This window comes from Sitodiplosis mosellana, unplaced genomic scaffold (genome assembly GCF_009176505.1).
Source record: "Sitodiplosis mosellana isolate CC-2019 unplaced genomic scaffold, AAFC_SMos_1.0 Smas_scaffold_5877, whole genome shotgun sequence".
Lineage (NCBI taxonomy): Eukaryota > Metazoa > Arthropoda > Insecta > Diptera > Cecidomyiidae > Sitodiplosis > Sitodiplosis mosellana.
In genome coordinates, this window is record NW_022601119.1 from 1 (window position 1) to 5,250 (window position 5,250).

General features: G+C 36.4%; 3 non-coding genes across 3 annotated transcripts; 1 reads left to right on the forward strand and 2 right to left on the reverse strand.

Moving 5' to 3' along the window:
• Positions 1–13: 13 nt before the first annotated feature.
• Trnal-caa (transfer RNA leucine (anticodon CAA)) lies at positions 14–127 on the reverse strand. The gene is made up of 2 exons: positions 90–127; positions 14–59 (listed from the first exon to the last, which is right to left on the reverse strand). It is a non-coding gene; the product is annotated as a tRNA-Leu (tRNA).
• Positions 128–3,491: 3,364 nt separating this feature from the next.
• Positions 3,492–3,564, forward strand: Trnar-acg (transfer RNA arginine (anticodon ACG)). Its single transcript has one exon. It is a non-coding gene; the product is annotated as a tRNA-Arg (tRNA).
• Positions 3,565–4,333: 769 nt separating this feature from the next.
• On the reverse strand, positions 4,334–4,406 carry Trnar-acg (transfer RNA arginine (anticodon ACG)). The gene has a single exon. It is a non-coding gene; the product is annotated as a tRNA-Arg (tRNA).
• Positions 4,407–5,250: the final 844 nt, after the last annotated feature.

The following is a 5,250-nucleotide window of genomic DNA, read 5'->3' on the forward strand; positions in this document are numbered from 1 at the left end:
AAAAAAAATATTTTGTCAGAAGTGGGATTTGAACCCACGCCTACAGATGTAGACCAGAAGACTCATTCTACATGAGCAAGATGATTATTCTTGAGTCTGGCGCCTTAGACCGCTCGGCCATCCTGACAGTTGAATGCATAGCGGTTGTGCGATCACACACACTACCCAAACGGCTTTGAAACTGCCCAAAAAATACCGCTGATTCTACTCCCTGCATTATACGCCAAAAATGATTGATCATATATAAACGTTTGTCATTGATGAAAGTTCACACATAATATATACTGTGCACTCCAGCACCACAAACACAAGCCGTACACGTTTTTCTACACAAATGTGCACACATTTTGGGCACTGTGCACAATATATTCCAGATTTTATAATCAAATTTGAGACTGATCCGAGCGGAATTCGGCAAAAATAACGCGATTTTTTTCCGGATTTTTGGACTTTTTCTTGAGTTTTTTTTTACTGTTTCACATACAAATTACTGCACAGTGCACAGTATACATACGTCGACTTTCAACTGCATTCAACGAAAGTTCGAATTTCAAGCATAGAAATAAAAAAATCAGCAATATTCGTTGTTCTCTCTTCTTTTATTGAAACCCATGTTGATTGAATCAACGCCATTTGTTCGGCAATTTGCCCGTCCGCTAGGCAATTCATGTAATATTTATCGTTGTTCTTGAATGAGTGTTGGTTTTTCGCATGTAGGTGTCATTGAGCGCGGTTATTTATGTTGGAAAACGATGCTGTTTTATGTTTCCCTGTGCGCTAATGTCTAAGAAAAAGTTCCTGTTAGTTTTTTTGCACGCGAAAAAAATGGTCTTTGGTACCGCCTTCCGTGATTTCACAAAACGTCTTGACCCGTTTCATAAATTTGTAGAAATTTATGCCGCAACTTTATCTCTGTTTCATTCCATTAATTTATTTATAGCAAGAAAAAAATTCGCGTTCATTTCATTTCCAACCTTCTGGCGTAGTTTATCGCGTTGTCGGTGCTGTTGTAGAAATTATGATTACATCTAAATGCCGGCAGATACATTGTCTGCATGGTATATCGTATCCAAATGCAGTCAGTATAAAATTTGCAACACGGTGAAAACTGGATTTGCCACCCGAGAAACTAATTCTTGAAACACGAAATGTGCCGGCACTTGGCTTTTTTTCGCAATTTATTTATTTATGGCGTTCGCTTCGTTTAGTCGAAGCGACATACCAATGTTTGCATATGCAATGGTGTACCAGTAATAATGTGCAATGTCAGCAAAACGCGCACACCAAACATGAAATGTGCAATGAGCACTCTCTCTCGCTCATTCTCTGTCTCTCTTTGCCTCTCTCTCGGCTGTACTCAATGTCATGTCATTGACCCTAATAAAATGTGCTGTCGGTTTTGTCTAGCACTTAAATTTCTATTCTTTGTTCGCTATAAATCCGAAGAATCTGAGTAAAAATGCATTCGAATGGGGAATAAGTCATTTGATGGTATTCCAACGGCGATCGACTTAACTGCGATTGTGTGTGTGTGTGTGTGATTAGACGGGGCATTTGAATTCGATTAAAGTCGAGCTACCAATTTTCTCATGTTACAATTTAAAAAAGCGGAAGACGTTTTTCGAATCGAATGAACTAACCATGAAATAAGCGTCGTGTTATCCGGGCGCCGACAGAAAACCCAGCCAAACTTGTGCAATGAAATTTGAACCTCACTCTCCCGTTGCTCCAGTGACATTGATACGACTTTGTAGGTCGGTTTTGCTGTGATGAAAGAAAAAAACACGTACCGGCTTATCTTATGCAATCATTTAAATGAAACCAAGTTAATTTTAACGTCGACACTGACCTACGCTATGCAATTTTGCAGCAACATGTAAGAGATTTTCGAAGAATGTATTTACTCAGATGCTAAAAAATTAGCGCGATGTTTACATGAAAAGAATATTATTTGGATTGAGCCGATCAAAACAAGCCGTAAATAAAGGCTCAAAAAATTAATCGGAGTCACGGATATGAATAGGGAATTAATATCAACAGCGATGACAAGCATAAGCAATGATAACACGGATAAAGCCGTTGCACTCACCGGCCTGTGCTGCATCGACCAACATGAAACGATCGCGTGCGAATCTTTTTAATCACAACACAACATAAATTGCGTTCGGTTTCGCGACGCGCACCGGCTGATAGCCAACAGACTGGCTGATATGTATGCAGTTAATGTGACCATATCAATGCTCACATGGGGTCTCCATGATGGAGTTTTCTCGTTATCTATCGCAAAACAAATGTTCGAAAGTGGTAAAACTCATTTTATGCCTGAATTTTAATGAAAAATTGGCGAATATCCACATATCATTTAAAAGTACTTGAATTAAATCGAATTGAACTTTGCGAGCTAATATTGATTACTCGAGTTTTGCAAATCAATTGTATTCATTTTACACATAATTCTATTCAAAACTCGAATGAATAAGAACCACATATTCTGTAACGCTTAGCATGTTCTTGATTTTGCTTTTGCTGTTGAAATTTGTGTTCGTTTAAGAAATTTGGCTTGTGACAATGTCATTATTTTTTTTTAATTACGCTCCTATGCGTCGATAGTGCTGAAACAACTACTTCAAATCAATAAAACTGAGATGACGATTCATTTTAAGGTCATCATTTGATTGAATTACGCTTCATTGCAATTTTTTGAATGCAACATAAACAGCTGATAATGCAGTCAGCAACGAAATATTTTCAAGTCTTTCATAAAGTTGTGACATAATTCTGTTTTAAATATTGTATACAAATGATAATGAACTCGTTCTTTGCGGAATGTGATTTTTTGAGTAGTAATAGTTTGGAATAAAGTTTTCTTTTTAAAATTTAATTTCGTATTTTTACTAGAATTTTTTTTTAAGTTGTAGTATTGAACAGGAGCTACGGATTACGGAATAATGGCATATTTTGCAAGGCATTAGGTCACTTACCCAATGAAAAATTAGAGCAAAACCAATAAGACAATTTGTTTGACGAACATTGTTTGTCTGAGAAGCATCTTTGCTAAAAATTTGTAAAGAAGGAACGAGCGAATAAGAAAAATGCAATAATTCTCTCAACTATTTGAGATATTTTTAGATTAAATTGTCTCGAATGGCAATAAAGTCTAAAAATACAAGATAACAGACGGTTATTAACAGTAAATGGCTTTGCAAAATCATTTCGGAGCATATGTCTTGGTATTATTGACGGAATTTGCGAAGAAAAAAATGTTAATACTTAGCAAATAAGACATGATTCTAGGCATGATGCAACATCACAGTCAGAAAATATGCTTTAATTGAAAAAATACTATTAAAAAGAAAGACAAAAATGGGTGAAAAAGAATAAAAAGAAATGTTCATCGTGTTATCCAACTCGGATAGAAGCATAGTATCCTTTCCGTAGACCAGAATCCAGTATGATCTTTGATCATAAAACCGAGTTTTCTCTGTGTATACGGGTCCGTGGCGCAACGGATAACGCGCCTGACTACGGATCAGGAGATTGCAGGTTCGAATCCTGCCGGACTCGACTATTCTTTTTTTTCTCCTTCGAAAAAAATCAGTTTTATTCATTTAAAGCGATGAAAATTCATACGCTTCAAATTATTATTTTTAAAAATCAGAACTAATTTTTAGCGATTCATTCTAATAAGTAGAAAACAAGCAAATCCCACTTGATCGTCTTTTCATGGTATTTGAAACGAGATGAGATTGTAAAATCTACAAAAACTAATAAGAAACTGAACAAAAATCGAGATTTTACGAGTTATTGTGAATTGCGAGTGCAAAATACTGTTTAAATACAGTGTTCGCTAAACGCGAACTTACATCACTATCGCTGTATCGATCAAAAAACATCTCAAAATCCACTGAGTGAATTTATTCCATCACGAATTTGAATGAATATGTGAAAAAAAAACAAAAAGTGATTTCGTCACAAATGTGATTGTGTTGAATGAATCAAGTCTCGTATGGTGGCACCACGTGCTGAGATACCACATGAATATTCAATAGACTGAATTAGATTCAAACATTAACATACTAAATGTGTGAGCATCAAACACGTGGTTTTTTCTCTCAATCTCACAATCACTCTACTCATATAGTCTTTCGTATGCTTTTAGCTAATTTTAGCTTCGAAATGCTGATCTCGTTTCGCTACTGTATTTGGACCATCGTTCTCAATTATTTCCAACTTGAAGCCTTCTCCATTCTCACATTCAGTTTTTTTTAAAAATCAATTCGTGTTTATTGCGCAATGTTACTTTCTCACTCCGATTTGCGTAAAAAAAGATCATCGAGTCCGGCAGGATTCGAACCTGCAATCTCCTGATCCGTAGTCAGGCGCGTTATCCGTTGCGCCACGGACCCAGCATACACTGAGAAGACTCGATTTTATGATCAAAGATCGCTCCGGACTTGGAGAATGGCATCATGAATAGGCGATGAATTGATTTGAAACAAGCAGATGTTTTCTTAATGAAAAACTGACAAAAGAAGCAGGGAAACAGAGTTGAACCACCTGGGAATGCAATCAGAATTGTCATGAGATTTTAACCTAATTCGGAACAGCACAAGGCACATTTTGAAACTAACATAAAATCATGAAATATGAATAGCCGGCATCTGTTAATAGTAGACTACTATTTGACATTGTCAAATTGACGATGAGGATTTTCAACCAATGAAAAGCAACGAAATTCTGTCACATGCGACATGACACTATCCACTAATTTAAAGAAAAATATCTAGGGGCATTTAACTCAAAATAAATGCGTTTTATGCGAAGAATATGCGCTTCAACTCATAGTATGTGCCGATTTATTCGTACTATGCGGTGCCCATTCGTTAGAAGTGCACGTTCGATGTCCGTGCATAGTCACGGATACTGCACAGTGCACATAGACAATTCATACTGCGAATAATTTCGCATAAATCCTACTGAAATGTTCCCTTCTCTGATTGGTCACACGCCGCGATATCGACTATTCCGAATTCAAAATCGCAACGACATTTTTCACGTGAGAATACAAGAAATACTTGATTTCAAGTGATGTTGACATAAATGAGGACTAACACCAAATTCTTCTTTCTTTGTTCTGTTCTGTTCATTAGAACGACCAGACTTCACATTGAAAGTGAGATTTTTCTCGGTTCACATTTTCTGTAGATTATTTTTGTTTACTTCAATCATTTGTACACGGTTCTGTTTATG